General features: G+C 40.0%; 1 protein-coding gene across 3 annotated transcripts in view; it reads left to right on the top strand.

Annotated features, from left to right (window-relative positions):
- TSHZ2 (teashirt zinc finger homeobox 2) overlaps positions 1–20750 on the top strand; it is a 267767-nt gene that overhangs the window by 215694 nt on the left and 31323 nt on the right. The window contains exon 3 of one of the 3 annotated variants that reach the window (XM_043496204.1): positions 3865–4091. The exons of the other annotated variants lie outside the window; for them this stretch is intronic. The gene's annotated coding sequence lies outside the window, so the exon portion shown is untranslated. Of the gene's footprint in view, positions 1–3864; positions 4092–20750 lie in introns of those variants that run through there. 3 annotated transcript variants of the gene reach the window in all.

Here is a 20750-nt window from a genome sequence, read left to right as displayed (position 1 = left end):
ATAGGCAGGGGAGTGCCAGCAGCCTTTTACCAGCCTTTTACCAGGCGGGGTCTGGGATTTTTATAGTTAGGGTAAAAGGGCTGCATATGCCACTCAAGCTGACCTTGTGTGTGGTAGCATAACACCACAGAGCCTTTTTTTGGCAGCAGCCTGTGATGTGACCTGAATTCCTGTTCAAGGAAGGTTCAAGTTTAATGGCTACTGACTGAAAATGCAAGGGGAATTTTGGAAAGTTGTGGTGAGGAAGGTAAGATAACTGCCCTGGCTGGGTCAGTATTGGGTACCACATTATTGGACACACACCCTACAAGCATGGAGAATCCTGGAACTACAGAACCAGTGATGTTCCACTGCAAAGTTTGGTGGGAGTATGGAGTGGGCTGTGTGGGACAGGATTTGAAGGGCCTCTGTGTGCTGCCAGGAGGTTTTGTAGAGGGGCAGTCTTAGAATGGTACAGAGTTGGTTGAACCACGACTGTGAAGATCTACCAACTCTTCCCCTTTTGGAAGAGGATTGCACTGGTCCCAAGGGCTGGCTGTACACCTGAGCTCAACACTCGGAGGGGAAGAATTCCTTCCCCACCACTCCCAGATTGGAGCTCCCTAGTACGTATGTAATTCATGCTCTGTGGTGGTCACAAACGAAATGGTAGAATCTACCTAGAGCTGAGGAAGAAATTTTGGACAAAACTTCTTTTTGCCAAAAAATGCAGATTTAGGTTGACTGAAAAATTTCATGAACTTTGTTGAATGCACTGGATTGTTTCAATTAGCTGGCAAATGGGGGGACATCCCAAAAAATCAAAATATGTTGTCTGACATTTTCTAAATTAAACCTTTTGAATTTTCAATTCAAGGTTTTCATAATCATCAGATCACATGAAACATTCCACAATCTTTTTTGAACTGAATTTTTTTTAATCAGTTTCTCAGTTTAGCCACAAAACTGAAAAACTGATTATTCTCATAGCTCTAAACATATGCTACATTTTAAAATATCACACTGAGGACCAAATTCTGCTCTGGCTTAAGTGGTTGTAGCTCTATTAAGTTTAGTGGAGTTGTACCCCCATTCATTAGGTCAGAATTTGACTCATTAGATCTACTCAGCAGCAATGAGAGTGCCTTCTGGCCTGGGTAGAGAGACGTATGCTAGTTCTGCTTGAGCTACAGTGCTAAAAATAGCAGCATGCACATTGTGGCACAGGTGATGGCACAAGCTAGCCCTCTTAAATACAAGCTTGCCTGCCCTCTTGGGTCCATACTGGTGGCTAGCTTGAGCATCCGCCCATGCTCATCCGCCCATGTCAACTCCATGTTACTATTTTTAGTGCACTAGCTCCAGCCAAGCTAGCATATGTTTGTCTATCCAAGCTCAGCGGCAAGCTTCCAGTTTCAGTATAGACTTACCCTTAGAGTAATGTTTTTAAAAAGAGAATGGCAGAACTCACCTGGCAATAGATTTTTCTCAACTCTTGTTTGCCAGAGAATAGCCAGTGCTAATTAACTCCCCCACCCTGGGGGGAGATGGAGGAGAAACGGACAAGTCTGGCACCTGAATATACGTTATGGTTATGTCTGCTGGATGACTGCTTACCAAAGTGTGTAAGCCACCTTATAACTGTGAAACTATGAGTCACTCAACCTTATTTACTCTAGATACTGTGAGGCAGCCTAGTCTGTTACTGTACTTCCATCTTAATCTGTATCCATGAAATCAAAAGTATGGAAATCCAAAGTCATAAAAATAGAGACATATAGTAGAGTAAAACTAACAACTTTATTAGGGAAAAAAGATATTGCATGGTTTTAAAGCAGATCAAAAGGCAACCGAACCTAATAAAGATGCAATAATTGGTGACTTCAACTGCCCCATATAAACTGATTATATGTCAGATCAAAACAAGGTTTCAAGAATCAATTTCTTGACAATTTAAATAGTAACTTCTTGGAACAGCTAATTCTAGACCCCACAAAACTTCAGTTGGATCTGTTGTGTGCTCCCTTCTTTTGAAAATTAGGCAGGTGCTAATGTCCATATTTAGAAGTCTAACTTTATGACCTCATTTTGTGTTAAATCTGGTCAGCTGGACAATTAAAGGCTAATAATTATTTTTATTGTTCTTAGATTATTTGGAATGCACTCTTTCCTCACAATGAAGAGGGATGTTCTGTCTGTTCATTTTTATATATATGCCATCAACAATATATGCCAAACAACCATGCCATCCAAGAAGAATTGTAGTTGGTATTTTCATTCGTGGCTACCTGGAATAGTTTATGGCTATTTTACTGATGAAACCCAATTGAAAGTATGGGGAATGAAATTGAACTGCAGTCAAGCCTGTTCATCAAATGCTCTTTTTTCATTAGACCAGTTCACTTCAATAAAATCCTGGGCACTTTTGATAAGACAGCATTCAAGGAACAAAGCTGTTAGGAAATGACTGGCTCATAAGTTCCAGCAATAATTTTTGGCATTAGTATATTACTTGGTGTTTTTCTTTGTCAGTGGAAAATGAAAATGTAGCATTTCAATTGTAACCCATTAGAAATGTAGCAATGCACACTGTTCTTTGCAATTGATTTACAAATTGCACCAGAATATGCCATCCGATGAGGTGAGCTGTAGCTCACGAAAGCTTATGCTTAAATAAATTTGCTAGTCTCTAAGGTGCCACAAGTCCTCCTTTTCTTTTTGCGAATACAGACTAACACAGCTGCTACTCTGAAACCTGTCAGAATACTTCTGTGAACTTTTAATCTGCCAGTACTCACGGTTGGGGGGAGGGGCATGGAAACAACAACATTCCAAGCAAATGCCCATTAATTTGAATGAATGAATGAATATTCAAGAAGGAGGGTTTTCTTATCAAGGTTTATACAGAATGAAAAGTGAAAATTAGTAAAAGTGTATTTGCTATGATCAAAACTTGAAAATAACAAATTAGGAGAAATTTTAGGATCAGAGTATTTTGCAAAATAGACACATTTTACCCTAAAATGGCTGAGGATAGAGGACAAGTGAAGGCATTTGGAAAGTTGAAAGGGGGGAAAAAATCTGGTCTGCTGATTTAAGGAGATGTAGTGGGCCACTCCATTACATGTGTGTTGATGTATTTATGCCTCAGTTGTTTAGAGTTTTTTAGAACATAATTATAGCATACTTTTTTTAAAAAATGGGTATAGGATGTGTGTGAAAAGTGCTCCATTGTAGACATGTAGCATGGCCTGAGAGAGAGAGAATTTGGAGGGGGCACACTGATAATTCTAGATACAATATTGGCTAACATAGAAGCAGAAATGCGATGTCTTTTTCATGGTGGCAATGCTAGTAGTTGCATTAACAATAAACTGACTGAAGAACTTGGAAATCATTATGGTAGAATGGATTTGCAGTGAGATAGAATGGGAAAGACCATAAAATCTAGAGAGAGATAGAGAAAGAGAAAACACGTGTTAAATCCCTAGCAGGAAATGGGTGTGTGAATATAACATGAAGGCATCAGTAGTAACTATAATTAAGAGTGCATTGAGATACGAACATACACAGAGGTGAAAGTGTACATTGAACCCTCTTCAGGAGTGATGGAATACCTGCCTTCCCCCAGGGATAAGACAGTACTTTCAGAAGCAACGTTTGTGGCAATGAACCTATATACAGTACCACTCCCTTCCATTCATTGACTGAGTCCACCATGTACACATGGCTTTTCATTGTATTTTTTGAAGATATGTAGTGAGGTTTTATGAATCTCAGTTATCATTCCCGTTGTGCCACAGAGCTGACCAGAAAACAGAAACAATTATTTATGCCTTAATACGTGATACAGACTGATTTTGTGTTTTTTAACCATATTTCCAGGTGACATGGATCATTTTAAAGATTGAACTCAGTTCCCATAGGATGATAGGATCATCAGCTATTAAAGGAGTTTTTTTATTTTTGTTTTTTCTTCCAAAGTTTGACCAAAATTTGGGAAGGAGAGACTAATTTTTTCATTCATAAAAATGCTCACACAATCTAAGGCTTCCCGATTTGCCTACCAGATAAGGAGGATTTTTCTAAACTGTGACATATTGGATACTTTAAGTTTGGCCATATTAGGATCTCTCTCTTATTTTGGAATATTTCAGAGTATGAAGTTATAGCTCTGTATTTATGTCAAAAAGAGAATGCTGTTGGAAATGTAGGATTTTATGATGTATGCAACTGGAATAAAGTAACAATTCAAACTCACATCTGTAAGAGTGTTAAATCAATTGTGCAGTAAATTAGCTTACATTTTCCTTATCCTCTGGACTTCTAAAGCTATGGGATCTACTGTCTGAATCTGGCTATATTTGCCACAATCCAAAAGAAATTAAGCTTTTTGCAAACCCCGTGACCTCATATTAGATTCCACTCTCAGCCATGGAGTTAATAAATACAAATAAAAAATCTGAGACTGAAGTCTGTAATGCGAGTCTTTTTTTCAAGGAAATATTATTGAGGTGCTGAACAATATTTGATCACTTTCAGCCCCCTCAGCTGATGCTATATTATTCACATCTATTTCATTATGCAGCAGATGGTGAATTCTGTCATTGATTTTTTTTCTGCAGATTAACAAAACTTCAATGGGCTTTAATCTGACCCCAAAAAGGAGTTGAAAAAGAAAATGGTTGTTAAGGTTTTATCTTCAATAATAATCCATTGACAGAGGATAACAGCCAAACCCCATAGAAAACAAAAAAGACACATTTGCCTTATTTTATGAAGAGCATTTGTCTAAAATGACTGAACTGAAGAGAGTGGCCTTCGGTTGAAATGAAAGATGGTCCTTCTGTTGTATACAAAGCTATATTTGCTGCAACAAAGTACAAATTGAAAAGCTGACAAACTGATAGCCAGAAGTGTAGGATACTGGTATTCATCTTCACAAACATCTGCATATTTGTGGAGGTTTTTAAATTGAAATGTTTCAGAGTTGTTTCATTTAGAGTATGCAAATTACAAATTTAAGATAATCATCATATCAAGTTCTGAACATTTCTGGCAATATTTTTACTATGATTTCTATAATTGCTTTGGTCACTTAACTAATATCACATGATTATTTTTATATTTTTAGGGCTGAGATTTTTTCAAAGCCACATAAAGGATTTGGGGGCCCAATTCCCTTTACAATTAAAGGGTATTGGCTTCCAAATCCTTTAGGTGGCTTTTAAAATCTCATTCTAGATTGCTGGTAGAGTTATTCTTTGAATGGTGCTGCCACAAATTATTAGGTCAATTTATATGTAGTAAGAATTAAAATAATTTAAGTAATAAATAATCATATACTTGTACGATACTTTTCCCACAAAAGGATTTTAAAGTGCTTTATAAATGTAGGCCCTGGTCCTATGAACACTTGTGCATATGATTACTTTAAACATATGAGGAGTCCCACTGACTGAGGCCTTCATCCTGAAACAGACTCAGTGAGGTTTCATGTAGTTGCAGGATCAGCCCTTACTGAATTGTGGTCAACTCTGAGTTGAAACACAGCAACTGTTTAATAGTGAAGAGTAACACTATTGTATAGTTTAGGGCAGGATTACAGAAGATTCGTTTATTTAAGGAGGGGATTTGGCCTATTTATGTTTTTATTATTATTATTATTAATAATAACAATTTTATTTATTATTCTGTCCTGCACTTCCCCTTCTTTTGCATATATCCCTTTTCCCCAGCCAGTATTTCTGTTATTTCTTTAGACTGTAAACTCTGTGATACTCTGCATTTGTACAATGCCTAGCACAATGGGACAGCTAGAATGTTAACAAATATTCAACCTTAGGTTCTGTTCCCGGAAAAGCATATGTACTTGCTTAGGTTTAGTGATATGTGTAGTCCTACTGAACGACTCACAGAAATAAAGCTAAGAGGTTGCCTAAGTCTTTGCAAGATTGTGCCTATGTTCTGAATTTACCTGCTTGTGTTCAGGGACATGCTAACTGATATTATAGTAATAGCATAATTTTATAGTAAAGTAGTACCAGTGGGTCAGATCCTCAGCTGGTGTAAATCAGTGTAGTTCCACGGACTTCAATAGAGCTACTCCGGTGTACACCAGCTGAGAATCTCCCCCATTATATTTTTTGGCAGGACAGGCCATTTAGACACTGATATCATTTAGGTTTTGTCAAGATGTTTTAAGACTTTGCCTCTGAGTAAGGCAAGCACGAAAGAATCAACATAAGTATAACTAAACAACAAATTCGGCCCCATGCCTGCTTCTCGCCAAGAACAGTGCCCCAGAATTTGCACACTGCTGTGTTTACTGGCCCTTTCATAACACTGTCAGTGTTGTAGAGTTGGTAAATAGAGAACTCATCCAGGAGGCTGTCAGATTCTTCTGCACTGCTGCACACCCCAAGTTGATATGCTAACTCCTCTGCCATTTTGCCAATAAGTCTGAGTTCAGAGGCTGGGTCAAGAAGGAATTACACACTTCCAGTAGGCTTTCCTTCAGGGAAAATTATTTTATTTTAGCAATTTTTCCCCAGTACTGTCATGAAAAAGGCAGATACTTGTTTCTTTTCATAAAGAACAACTCTCCAATTGTTTTGTATCCTCAGGGTTCCTTTATATGATAATCCCACAACTCCTAGTTATTTCCCTATAATGCCTTAGTATTTCTGACATCATACATGCTAACCAGCTTGCAATCATTCCCCAGCACTGCCAGTATTATTATTACTATTTGTATTACAGCAAATTCCTAAAGGTCCCAACTCAGATTTTGATTTCATTATAATAGGCACTGGGAAAACACACTGGGAAAGACAGTCCCTGCCCTAAGGAGCTTGGATTCTAAATAACAAGGCAGACAAAGGGGGAACAAAGAAGCACTGATAGATTAAGCGATTTGCCCAAGGAGTTAGTGGCAGAATGAAGAATAAAAACAATATTTCTTGGGTTGTAGGCAAGTGCTCTGGGATAGCTGGTGCTCCTTGTTTTGAAGATTGCTGCATAACCTCAACTGCAATTTAATTTAAAAAATCAGGCACACAAAATAAATATTTAAAACTTGGTTCTACAAATATTGGCAAATTAGATCCAAATTGCAAACAGGGTTTTTTGTTTGTTTGTTTGTTTTGTCTTCTATGTTCATAGTTAGGTGCTAGTGCAGAGAAAATGGAGACTTTTTGTCATGTACTAGTAACATCTTTCAGATCCTTAGTACAAGAATATTAGAACCCATGCAAGTGTTTTTCATTGCTCAACCACTCATTTGATTAGGTGACAATTTCAGTACATAATGTTTCTTGAAAAGTGTGACGATGTCGTAGAGGCAGGTTATGTCCTATCATTGTGCTGGCAAAAACTTCCACAGACTGCGAAATGGAGTGTGTGGCAAAAATAAAATAAAACCCAGTGCCTCAGCTTTTCCTAGAAGTCTGCTTGCAGATTCTCTCATTCTCCACGCCAGTGAAGAGTGTGATGTACACCATGAGTGACTGTGGAATCTTTTCCATCAGTGAAAAAAGAAAAAAAAAGAGGAACTTGTTTTGCAGAAGCCTAGGTGAACTTGACTCTTTTGCAAAAGTGGAATAAATTATTTTTTCCTGATTGTCTCACTGTCTTGAGCTTCATTGGTATGATTAGCCTTCTTGGAAGCATCTTCCATAAGGAATTCTATAGAGATGAAATACAAAGAACTGCTTTAAAACTATAAATCATAAAGTGCATTCAAATGATCAATGCAATGTCCATGGGTGATTTGCACAGTAATTTACCATAAGTGCACACATAATCATGGTAACTACATGTGCAATTTTGTTATGCTGAATTTGTGAATTTTTTCATGTGTGCAATGCTAAAAATTTGGGCCTAAATATCCAATTTGTCAGAAAAGAGGAAAACAAATGGGAACTGTGAAAATGTTTGTAGAATTTTTTTATTATTATTATTATTTTCATTGAAATTTTCCAACCAGGTCTAACAACCAGTAAGGAAAACCAGTCAATTTGTCAAATATATTATCAACAGGCTTCAGATATATACATCTAATTCAGCTATGATCAGCACTTTTATTTCAGAATAATGCAAATGTAAATTTCTGGCCTATAATTATAAATTGTCATAACAATTACTTGGAGTAGGTCATAAAACGGGTTACTTCTTCTTACTGAGCTCCTGGTTTGGGGTTTTGGGGATGTGTGAGTCATCCTCTGTTCTGCATTTCATATAGCCAACAATGGGAACTGAGAGTGATCTATATACTGTGACAGGGTCAGACCAGATGGCTATAGGAGAGTAATAGAAGGCAGATATATTAGCCCCAGGCTAAGTAGATCCCTTTTCCATGGGTAAGGTAACAGGGAAGGTTCCTGATTGTTCTGGAGACAGTTAAGACAGGCTGATTAGAACACCTGCAGCCAATCAAGAAGCTGCTAGAATCAATTCAGGCGGGCTAATCAGGGCACCTGGGTTTTTAAAAAGGACTGTATAACCTGAATAAGACCTAACAGCCGACATCGTATGCATGCATTTCAATGCAAATCCACTTCAATGCATGAACCCTACCCATTCCAATCCAACACATGCATCAGCTTGGTCAAACACAAAGCCACAACATAAAAATATTTCTAGGAGTAAATCTTCTTTTGGTGGTAAAATCCTTCTCTGGTCTCTTTGCTTTGCTCACTTCAGACTCCTAATCCCCCTTCCTCCTACCTCATCCCCAGGCAGAAAGGTTTGTTTTAACCTTGTGTGGTATCATTCATGTAAAAAGGATGCCACTCACTTTAGTCCCAAGTTACCTACATTCCACACTTCCACTACCTATATATTTATTTCTGCTGTTGAAAGTTACTTATATCATGGAGTTATTTTCATTGAAGAACTGAATCTCACAGTTAAGTTCCCTGCAATATTCATTTTTGTGTGTCCGTCCTTTGGGGTCTTTGTCACACATCAGGCCTTTGGCAGGGTGAGAGGTATAGATATCACATATTCAAGATCCTTCAAAGGGTTTATCAAGATCCTCCAAGCAAAAGAACATCAAAATGGCCATAGTGGGTCAGACCAATAGTCCATCTATCACAGTATCCTGTCTTCTGACATGGCCAGTGCCAGATGCTTCAGTGGGAATTAACAGAACAGGGCAATTATCTAGCCTTCATCCCCTGTCATCAAGTCCTAACTTCTGGCAAACAGAAGTTTAGGGACACACAGAGCATGTGATTGTGTCCCTGACCATCTAGTCTAGTAGCCACTGATGGACATATCTTCCACTGCAGCTGTGTCACTGTAGCTCTTCAGTGTAGACAGTATCTCCACAGAATGGAGGAGTTCTTCCATTGGCATAGCTAAGCCACCTCCCCGAGAGGTGGTAGTTTGGTTGACAAAAGAATTCATTCATTAACCTAGCACTGTCTACACTGGGAGTTGGGTCAGCATACCTATGTCTCTCAGGCCACGTCTACACTACTTGCCAGATCGGCAGGTAGTGATCGATCTATCGGGGGTTGGATTTATTGCGTGTAGTGTAGATGCAATAAATCAATCCCCGATCACTCTGCCGTTGATTCTGGAACTCCACCAGGGTGAGAGGCGGAAGCAGAGTCGACGGGGGAGCGGCAGCCATCAATCCCGTGCCACGAGGACGCGAAGTAAGTGATTCTAAGTCGATCTAAGATACGTCGACTTCAGCTATGCTATTCTCGTAGCTGAAGTTGCGTATCTTAGATTGATCCCCCCCCCACTGTAGATCAGGCCTTAGGGGTGTGGATTTTTCAGACTTCTGAGAGATGTCGCTATGTCAATGTAAGTTCCCACTGCAGACCAGCCTTAATTGTTTTTGAAACCAGTTATGTTTCTGGCCTTCACAACATCCCCTGGCAATGAGTTGCACAGGTTGATTGTGCGTTGCATGAAGAGGTACTTCCTTATATTTGTTTTAAACCTGTTGCCTTTAATTCATTGGGTGACCCTTCATTCTTGTGTTATGTGAAGGGGTACATAACACTTCCCTATTCACTTTCTCTACACTATTCATGATTTTATACACTTCTATCATCACCTCCCTTAGTCATCTTTTTTTCCTCAGTCCAAGTCTTTTTAATCTCTCCTCATAAAGAAGCTGGTCCATGCCCCTCATCATTTCTGTTGCCCTTCTCTGTACTTTTTCCAATTCTAATATATCTTTTTTTAGAAAAAAAAAAAGAAAAAGAAAAGTGAGAAGTGGAGTCCTGGTATTTCTAAAGTAAAAACATCAATGTAAAAAAACCTAAGTTAAATAAACCAGAACAAAACCCTGACAGAGAAAAGCAAAATCATATTATTTATCTATTTAACACTGTGTCAAGCACTCTTAAAATGTTGGTGTCTTAGTCAAACAAGAATCATTTTAATAAGGATAAAAAATGGTATAAGTCCATTCTAATGAAAATGATTCTACTAACAGTTGAAAATGGTGCAGTTACAACCAGTACTGATTATTCATGGTTTGGTTTGTTTTTGTCAGGTTTTTTAACTAGTTGTTATTTTTTTCCTGCTGTGGCCTTACTTGTGCAAAACCCCCATTGGAATAAGGACTAAGGGATCTGCTGGATTTGATTCCAGCTATCTATATTCTGACGTAGCCTGTTTGTTCCTTCTAAACGGGTTTGCACATGACTAGATAAGGAGGAAGGTACGCAATAGGGTTAAAAAAGGTAATAGGTTTTGTCTTTGAACAACACAGAACAGTAAAGTAAGTCTAATCTTTTTAGCATCTAAATTGTATTCTAAGTATTTAAGTTGTCTTTTTTCCTCTTCTTTGAATAATGACAGGATATTTGCATCAGATGCATAAAAATACATCTTGAATAGCTTTTAAAATGGCTTTTTTAATCTGTTTGGCTCTTTGTTTCATCCTGAACCACTTCCATTCCCCCTGAAAAACAAACCAATTTGCCAGACTTCCATAAGGATGTGGTGTAGTCAAGACCATCTCTGAAATCAGTGGATAAATCTGGTCCATGGTTGGTCCTGAACCCACTATATCTCTTTCGCAATAATTGCAAGGAGACATATGGCTAAAAACAGAACAATTAAATTATGGGTGATATTAGAGATTGCTCACCCCAAAGGTCCACCACTGACTCCCAAAATGTAGCTTGCGGAACAGTAGGCCAGTAGCTTTCATGATGGGACTTAAGGAGAATGAGAGATTCCTTTGCATGTTTTAAAGTCCCAATCTCGAGGCTTCTCCTTGCCTAGGAAAGGCCTTGCCTATCAAAAGGGAGACTAAGCTGCCAGTAGGATTTGAGGCCCTAACTGTCAGAACTTCATCTATAACTGTACCTTGTGCCAGTGGAAAAGTCTGTATTGTGAAGTGAGTTAGCATGTTAAAATGCAGCAATACTCGGTGCTCATAATAGACACTATCTTTGTGTCAGAAATTAAGTAGACAACATTGAAATTTGGGCAAATGTTGGGTGGTGTTGGCAGGTAGCATTAGAAGGAAGCTTAAATAGCTTATTCTGTTGGCTGTTTCAAACTTGTCATGCACAAATTGCTATTTAAGTGTTAATAAAACATATTATTTGATATGCTTTAAGACACTATGCATTGGGTACTTTATTTAGATCAGTTCAGGGATCCATTTTAATATATGGAATTGGTGTGAGTGTAGGATTTTACCCGTCAGTGGATGCCCCACAAACAGAATAAGCTACCTATTTCTGCTTTCTGCTGAGAGAGATCCTCTTTCCCGTGCTGCAGAAACCTTTGCTTTTTGATTAAAAGGACCAGGTCTCAGTTTTAATCTCAGTTCTCATGTACATGTGTGTGGCTTATTTAATAATTGCATCTGTCATCTGGAGCACATACATTCGTTATACCATCATGTTCTGATTTTGGCATGGAGGTGGTTATTTGATTGTTAGGCTAAAACCTGAAACCACTTCCTCCTCCCAACTAAGTGTGTCTTGATCTGGAGAACGAAGTGTGGCTGTAGTTACTGACAGGAATTGCAAGGCATTCAGCTGTATCTAGATAACTGTATTTCTGTCCATAATTAGACTGTCGGACTTTTTTTCCCTCTGTTTTTGGCAGTGTCCGGTTGCTAAATCACATACAAACAAATTCGGTAAGACACCCTTCTTCTTACCACTCAGGTATGACCAAGTTGGCTTCTGGAATCATTTCGTAAAGCATTTAGCATTGATTGGCATCTTACATGAACCAAAAGCAACAGAGTCTCCCTCCTCATTCCTTGAGGGAAACACGTTTACTTCTCCAAAGCCAAAGTGATCAGCTCTTGTAGGATATGTCAATTAGGGGTGGACAGCACCATAGGATATCATTTTCAAAGTAACCCCTACATTGCTAAAAATAATTAGGTCTAATTGAGGTATTAAGCAACCATTCAGACAGATGGTGTCTTTGTTTTAAAAAGTGCTCTCAACATAGGGAAAAGGAAACTCAAAACAATATAATTATGCCATTGTGGACTTACTTTTGGGATAAACTTGGCATATCCTTTCCAAGGGTTCATCTGATACTTAATAAAAGTGTCTCTGATTAAACATACCCTCCTTCACTGTCAATCTCCACATTCCCTTCCCCTCCTCTTCCCCCAGTTTCCCACTTCTGGCATCACAGTAAGGAAATAAAAATGGCAATAATGTAATAAATTATATATATATATTGACATCGGTGCATGAAATGGAAAGAAAGTGGAAGGAAAGCTGCTGTAGAAATCTTTGGTCTAATCTTGAACTATTAGTGATAACAGCAGATGATGCTGTGATGTTGCTATGTTCTATGGCAGTACACAACTTACAGCATATGACTGTGTTAAGCATTTTAACAGAATATGTATATAATACAACATCATATTAATGGCATGATTCTAAAGGCTGTATCAGGATTATGACACCATGAAATGACCTTCTGAAGCTGAAACTTAGAATACACTTTCATAATTCAGTATAAAGAAAATCAGTACTTGTGGCACCTTAGAGACTAACAAATTTATTAGAGCATAAGCTTTCGTGAGCTACAGCTCACTCAAAAGCTTATGCTCTAATACATTTGTTAGTCTCTAAGGTGCCACAAGTACTGCTTTTCTTTTTGCGAATACAGACTAACACTGCTACTCTGAAACCTGAAATAATTCAGTATGGATGCTTTCCCATCCACCTCCCAGCTTCCACCCGAATGTTTAGGCTTTGATTCTGCAACTCCTTGCACGTTGCGTTGCAGGACATGTGAGCTTCATAGGCTCTAGTACAAGTCTGAGTAATGGCTATGTATGGGCACAAACCAATTAAAACATTAGATATAGTAATCCTTTGTACTGAGCCCCTTATACCTCCATTCCTTTATTCTCAAGAGCACATGGTTTTAAAGGAGTGGGGGCACTAGCAAAGAATGGGTGTGTCTAAGCCATAAGTTTAAAAGTACACATGAGAACTGTAGCTGTATACCCCCTGCTACTGGGCAGGTGTAGATTGGCACCTATGCAGGACACTCTCGTTCATGCAGGCTCAGGTCCACTCCAATGCTCAGCATCTTGATGATCCCTTTTTACCTTGCACTTACAATACCCTGTGCTATGGTGGATCAGCTCTTCCTGAAGAAAGTAGGAACCTTTTATTTTATTATTTTAGTATAGTGGAAAACAGGTCTGATTGGCTTCTGCTGCGCTTTTATTTCTATTTAAGTTTGTTCGCTAAAGTACAACAACAGCATTTATGGTCACTGATTCATCTATGTCTTTTTTTTCCTGCTTTTAGGAATTTTTAATATGACTCAGTAACTAATGTTCAAAGAGCAGTTACTAGGCAGGCATATTAACTATTTTTATTAAAACAACATTTTAACAAATCTAGAGTTCCGTTCCTCTGACGTGTATTAGGAAATATGGGTTTCCCACAGTTACATTAAGAAGAATCCAATCTGGTGGCTGCTAACACATCTTGATCACATCAGGATTTATTAATTGTGACTAAAATATGTTCCTAGTGTAACTGTGGGAGAAAACTATTGTGTTCCTTATAATGTTACTCTAGAGCCCAGTCTGTTCCTCAATTCTATGAGTGACACTTGAGTAACACTTTCTGTGGAAGAAAAATGGAATTTATAAGCCAGGAAGTTCAGATTTACTCTATGTCCCCATGCTACAGTCCAGATCCATCTTATAAAGAGTGTGCTAAGCTGCTAAATTCAAAGTAAGAACCACACCCCAGTTTCCCTAAGGTTCAAAGGAGTTCAGATCTGGTGCTCTGTTTGGTCCTGTCTCCTGTTGGAAATGTTCTGAGAACACAGAGGAAAAAGGGGTGATGTCCCAGGGAGCTCCAGAGGAACCAGGGGCCTGTGAGCAGGAAAGAAACGGAGACAGTTGGCAGTCTGCCCTTAGAGCAACAGTAACATCCCAGAGATGTGGAACTGACCCCTGGCAGTAAAGACTTGACTCTGAATCCTTACAGTCTCTTTGTGCTACAAGAGTAATGAGCTTTCTTTACTACAAGAGTAATGAGCTTTCTTTAGGGCCAGATCCTGAGCATTCCATACATGGATGTGCAAAGAGGTAAGGCAAGAGGTGTATCCTGCACTCCACACAAGTGTCAGGCTCAAGGCAGTGCATGCATTCTGCTGGGCATGGGGACTGCTGGGATAGCAAGACATCCCAAAATGAGGTAGAGTGAGGTGAAGGATGGCAGTTACCTTGCTGTCACACCCCTGGCATAGGCCTGACAGATATCTGGAAGCAAATGAAATGGAGATCCCTAGGGCTAAACTTGCCCCACATTACACATTAGGCCAAAGGAAGTGTGAGAAATAAAACTCTGGACTTCTGGTCCTATTGTTTATTCCTTATGCCACCATGACTCCCCGGTATACCACTCCTGTATTCTGCCTTCCATGTGTATCCATATATCTGTGTGTACATGTGTCTATTTGAGATAAGCCTGAACTGAAAATTGGATTCAAACAGCCATGAACTTTGGGTAAGTTAAGATTTTTACTTCTTGCCTTGGGCATCTGGCCATATGACAGAGGGGATAATAGTCTACTACTACTCTCACATAGCAGGTGTTCTTTAGTTCTCATAGTAAATGGTCCATTTTGATGCTGAAGAGTTCAGGCTCAAACCTCACTGATGCCCCATAGTGGGGTTTGTTACAAATGTATGTGTGCAGATATGCCAGATCTCTTGAGAGATGTGTATCGGTGACTAAAAAAAGTGGATTTATTCTGCAAGAGGTTGCACAAATGTTTTAGTTTTTTATTCCCATGGGTTCATGCACTTCAAGTTTTACTTCAAGTTCTTGGGGTGAGTGAAGGTAAAACAGAAAACAAAACCCATTTGAAACTGCTGAGCTTCAGCTTCTTTGCACTGAACCTGTAAATCAGCATAATAATACTTCCCTTCTTCCATGTTTTGTAAGTTTTTCAGGGCAAGGACAGTCTCTTACTATGTATTTTAACAGCAACAACCACAATGGGCCCCTGATTTTGGTTGGTGCCTCAAAGGGCTATTATAATATATATAGTAATAAATGCTTATATCAGCTAGAAAGAAAGCCTGATTCTGCGTGGTACTACTGAGCACCCCAATATTCATTGTTTTCCTCACCTCATAGGAGACATTCTGCAACGTGAAGGATTGGGTCTACATAGATATATCATGTGTGTGAGAGAGAGAGAGAGAGAGAGAGAGAGAGAGAGCGCTTGCAAATGGCGTAAGATATCATTCCATGCACAGGCTGGCAGCATCATCTTTTCTTGGGTGTGGAAGGGACAATTGAAATGACTAAACTGGATTATTAATAATCTGGTTTGGAGCAATTTATAGTCTTTCACATGGAGGCTGAAACATCTTGAGCTTTTCGAAGAAGAGGAATGTATTTTGAGCAGGAAAAAAAGACTTCATCTTCTGCTGATGTGGCCTTGGCAATCGACTGAACTGACAAGGCTGGGTATTTGTATAACAAGCTGCGCTAAGTATTTTTTTTGGCCTAGTGTTTAGAAACACACAGAGGGGGGAAAATTAATAAATATGGAAATGAAATGTAAAAACTTCTTGCACTTGCAACTGGCTTCCCGGAGGGAATTCTTCTCTGTGTTCTCTGCTCTTCTTCCGCTCAGCAAAATGACTGCCAGTCATTAAGTGAAGCTGTAAGGAGCTCACTGTACAGTAATTGAACACCAATGGGCCCTCCATCATTTGCATTTCCCATTTTTTGATTGGCAGCTGTACATGAAATGCCATATCAGTTGAAAGTATGTTGTGAGCTGGCACTAATGATCCGGTGGCTCCGGGGAAACCTGCCATATTGTAATTTGGCTATCAGGCATGAAAGAAATAATTCTAAGTGCCAGCAATGTGAAGCTGAATAAATGTTTCAGTGCTGCAGGTTGCCAAGGGTGACACTTCTGATTTAGTATAAACGAATGCCCTGTTGCCTTTGGGGTTGGGGGAGTTCGCATTGTATCTGAGATGTGTGTATAAAACATTAGTATTAGAAAATGGCTTTAGCACAGGATGGGAAACATAGGCCTGGTCCCACAAGGCGACGGAATGTTTACAACTAATGACTGGATGAAAGGATTTTTCTACCTACTGTAATGACAGGCAAAATAGGATTTGGTTTCCCTGAGATGGAGAATAATGGCTATGTTAACACTGCCTTTCCTTTTTCTTTCTCTCTCTAAATGAAATGCTCTTTTGTAAAGAAAATCACATCTGTTTTCTTTTATGTAGGGGAGCAGAAGGGGAAGAATTTAACTCCTTGGTGTTTAGGGGCATAGGGGATTTTTGTTGATGGCCAGTTGGGGCAACCCCGTTGTCAAGAACCCCTTGTCATAAATCATGGCATTTAGGGCCCTGGGAAGATTCTGTATTCTTTTATTCCTAGTTACTATTTAAAGGGGTGTGAGAGAAGAAAGAGAGGAATCCAAATGCCTGAAAACATACATACAGGAGGTTTTTACTATAGTATTTCAGTTCCTGCACATTAGTATTTCACAAAAGGTATGTAGTACTCCACAGATATGTAAAAATTGGAAAACAAAGTGTAAGAAGTGCCTCTTTTATTCCCCATGCTCCCCATTGTTGCCCTTTTAAATTTTGCTTGGAAATTTGAATCCAGATTTTCATAGCTGTTCATGTACAACTGAGTATGCAGGTGGATTTATCCCTGCAGCTACTGTGACCGCATGCACAACTGCAGTAATTGTGAAGGGAAACAGCTAATTAATTGGATCAGCATACACAGTTATGCTAATTGCGTGTATGGTTGTGATAACTCTTAATGCCACCATGAAAATTTGATGCACATTTTTTTAATTCTTTTCAGATAATAGGATTCTAGAAATATTTTAAAGAAAAATATATAAAGGCATGTAAACAATTTGAACCTATTTTATTTCCATTCTATTCCACAAATATTGTGAGTTCTTAATTTTGTTCTCCAGCTCCTCTGTTCCTCCTGAAATGGAATAGTCCCTAATTTGGATTTATTTCATTACTCTACTGTAATTTTAACAGGGTATCTGAAAACCTGGCTGGCAGTGGTAACCTAGCAATGATGGGGAAAAATGAGTTTCTATCTCAAAGATTCAGCCAAGAAGTAGCAAGTGAAAAGAAAGATATGAAATTAAATAGATCAGCTTGTCAATGGTTTGTCAGCTGGTGTGCTGAGACCATTGCCTCTCATGCTGATCAGTAACTTCTCATTGTTTTCTTGTACTCCCCCATCTGTCTGTAACCATCAGTTCTCTCTTTTTTATACTTAGTGTGAAATCTCTTTGTTCTGTGTTTGTACAGTGCCTAGCACAGTGGGGTCCTAGTCCATGACTATGCCTTCTAGGTGTCATGCTAATATAAATAATAATAATAATGACAATAATTAATAATACTTAATAAACCATGCACTTTTTATTCTGAATATACCCCTTGGATAGTAGCAAAAACTGGCAACTGCTTTAGGGATCTGCTCAAATTATGTGCACATTGCAAACCCCTGTGTGAAGTGCTGAGTGTCCTGTATTCCCACAGTCATAAATGGGAATTGAAAGCATTCATCACCTTGCAGGATCAGGGCCTTGATGCTTCATTGCTGCTTTCAGTGTTGCTGTGGGGCCCCATGATAAGAAGCCAGGTGTAATTTGCAATCACCAGGGATGTAGCAGGGAAAGTGACAAATTAGAAGCACACAATACACTCCAATGGATGAACTACCTTGAAAAGAATGTACATCAGACTGAAATTTATGAGGGTAAAATATCAGAGCTGACAGTCTGTTATCACAGATGTGATCTAGCCTCAAATTTTGATTCTGGATTTTGAACAGCTGAAAAAGATAGGCAGAGGAGAGGTAAAGGGTTGGTTTCAGAGATTTGATTTGGCCTCTTAAAAAGAAAAAGGTTATTTTCAAAATGTGGAGCTGGAACTAGCTTAAGATTCCAGTCAGTTGCATCCATATAATATGCCATTTGGAATGTCTGTTCCGACATGGGTATTATCCTTATTATGGTTTATGCCACCCCACGTCTTTTAAGTCCACAAGGAGTGGTATCAAACAGAGACAAGAAGAGGTACTCAGACCTATGTGTACATATGGCCTTCATACTACAGTAACAAGTTACTATCAAAAAGAAAAGGAGTACTTGTGGCACCTTAGAGACTAACAAATTTATTAGAACATAAGCTTTCGTGAGCTACAGCTCACTTCATCGGATGCATCCGATGAAGTGAGCTGTAGCTCACGAAAGCTTATGCTCTAATAACTTTGTTAGTCTCTAAGGTGCCACAAGTACTCCTTTTCTTTTTGCGAATACAGACTAACACGGCTGCTACTCTGAAACCTGTCAAGTTACTATCAGTTACAAGAAGTTTCTTTTGTCATTTGATATCATGAGTCAGAATTTCTTGATGAGAATCCCAGTGTGTTGCACCACAATGGCAAAGCCAATGGGACTTTCAGAATCACATTCTGCCTTCAAGTTTGGTCTCACAGGGATAATTCCAGTGATGAGCTGCCAAAATCTTAACAACCGGTTCCCTACTCACCCACGAGGGGGTCATTGCCCACCCCTGCCCCCCTGGGACTCCTGCCCCATCCACCCCCCTTCCCTGTCCCCTGACTGCCCACAAGAACCAGGCAGGAGGGTCTCCTGGGCCACCTTAGTGGGTGCCCACCACATCCCTAAGAGCCAGAGGGACCTGCCGGGGGGCAAAGTGGGGAGTCCCGGTGGTGCTTACCTAGGGCAGCTCCCAGGAAACATCCGGCAGGTCCCTCTGGCTCCTAGAGGCGGGGGAGCATAGCTGGGGGGGAGCAAGGGGAGCAGCCGCTCCCCCACTGATCACATCAAAAGTGGCCTTAGGCGCCGACTCGGTGGGTGCTCTGGGACTGGAGCACCCCCGGGGAAAATTTGGTGGGTGCAGAGCACCCACCGGCAGCTCCCCACCTTGTGCCCGGCCCCAGCTCACCTCTGCTCCGCCTCCCCCTCTTTCCCTGTACGCACCACCCCGCTCTGGTTCTCCGCACCCCCTGCCCCTCCCCTGGCTTCTCATGAATCAGCTGTTCGGCGGGAAGCCGGGACGGCTGAGATGCAGGCCACAGCTTCCCGCTCAGGGCGAGGGTGGTGGAGGTGAGCTGGGACAGGGAGCAGTTCCCCTGCATCCAGGGTTACCTGCTGCAGTGCAGGTGGCCCTCCTCGCGCCCCCCGCCCCAGCTCACCTCCACCTCCCTGGGCCCGAGTGTGAAGCCGCCGCCTGCTTCTCAGCCTGCCCTGGCTTCCCGCACCAATAGCTGATTCACGGGAAGCCGGGGGGGCGGAGAAGCAGAGCGGGGCGGCGCGTTCAGGGGAGGAGGCGGAGCGGAGGTGAGGTGAGCTGGGGCCAGAGGTGGAGCGGGGAGCTGCCGGTGAGCGCTCTGCACCCACCAAATTTTCCCCTTGGGTGCTCCAGGCTGGGAGCACCCATGGAGTCAGCGCCTAAGGCGCCACTTTTGGCTGGTTAAATTTAGAAGCCCTTTTAGAACGGAACAACCGGTTCTAAAAGTGCTTCTAAATTTAACAACTGGTTCTAGCAAACTGGTCTGAACTGACTCCAGCTCACCACTGGATAATTCCCTTGAAACAAATAGCCTGCTTTGCATGAGGTACCTCATGTGCAACTCTGTGGAGGTGTCCCAGTTACTTTGGCATGCCCTTTCCCTGACAAGAGGAAGGAAATACATTCATATATATTCATATATATTCATAAATACATTTTGTGGGTTTTACCCCATGAAAGCTTATGCCCAAATAAATTTGTAGTCTCTAAGGTGCCACAAGGACTCCTCATGGTTTTTATTTATAAGAATGGAAGTTTTCTATAAAAAGAGCATGTTTTTCATAGTGTCCTCTTGATAAAAAATAATTTTTCTCTAAGACAAAGCTGAAACTAGGCAGCTTGGGTTTATGTGGTACCTATTCAAACTCTCTGCATCACATAACCATTCAGCCATGGTCCAGAGCTTTGCAAAGTAATCAATATATGAGTATTATCATTTACTATTATAAATATAATATATGTTATACATTTCTCATTGTAACACATCAACTACATCCCTTTATTCAGCTAGAGGCAAATCCATCTCACTTTACTAACATAAATAACATTGAAGCAAGGACTATTTGAGTAACTGAGAGCACAATTTAGCTCTTAAAAGTTATTGATAAGATATATATATATAGAACCCAAATGAGAAAAATACAGAGGATGAAATGGTATATAG

The sequence above is a fragment of the Dermochelys coriacea genome, chromosome 13 (assembly GCF_009764565.3).
Source record: "Dermochelys coriacea isolate rDerCor1 chromosome 13, rDerCor1.pri.v4, whole genome shotgun sequence".
Lineage (NCBI taxonomy): Eukaryota > Metazoa > Chordata > Testudines > Dermochelyidae > Dermochelys > Dermochelys coriacea.
This window is presented reverse-complemented; position numbering and strand designations above follow the sequence as displayed.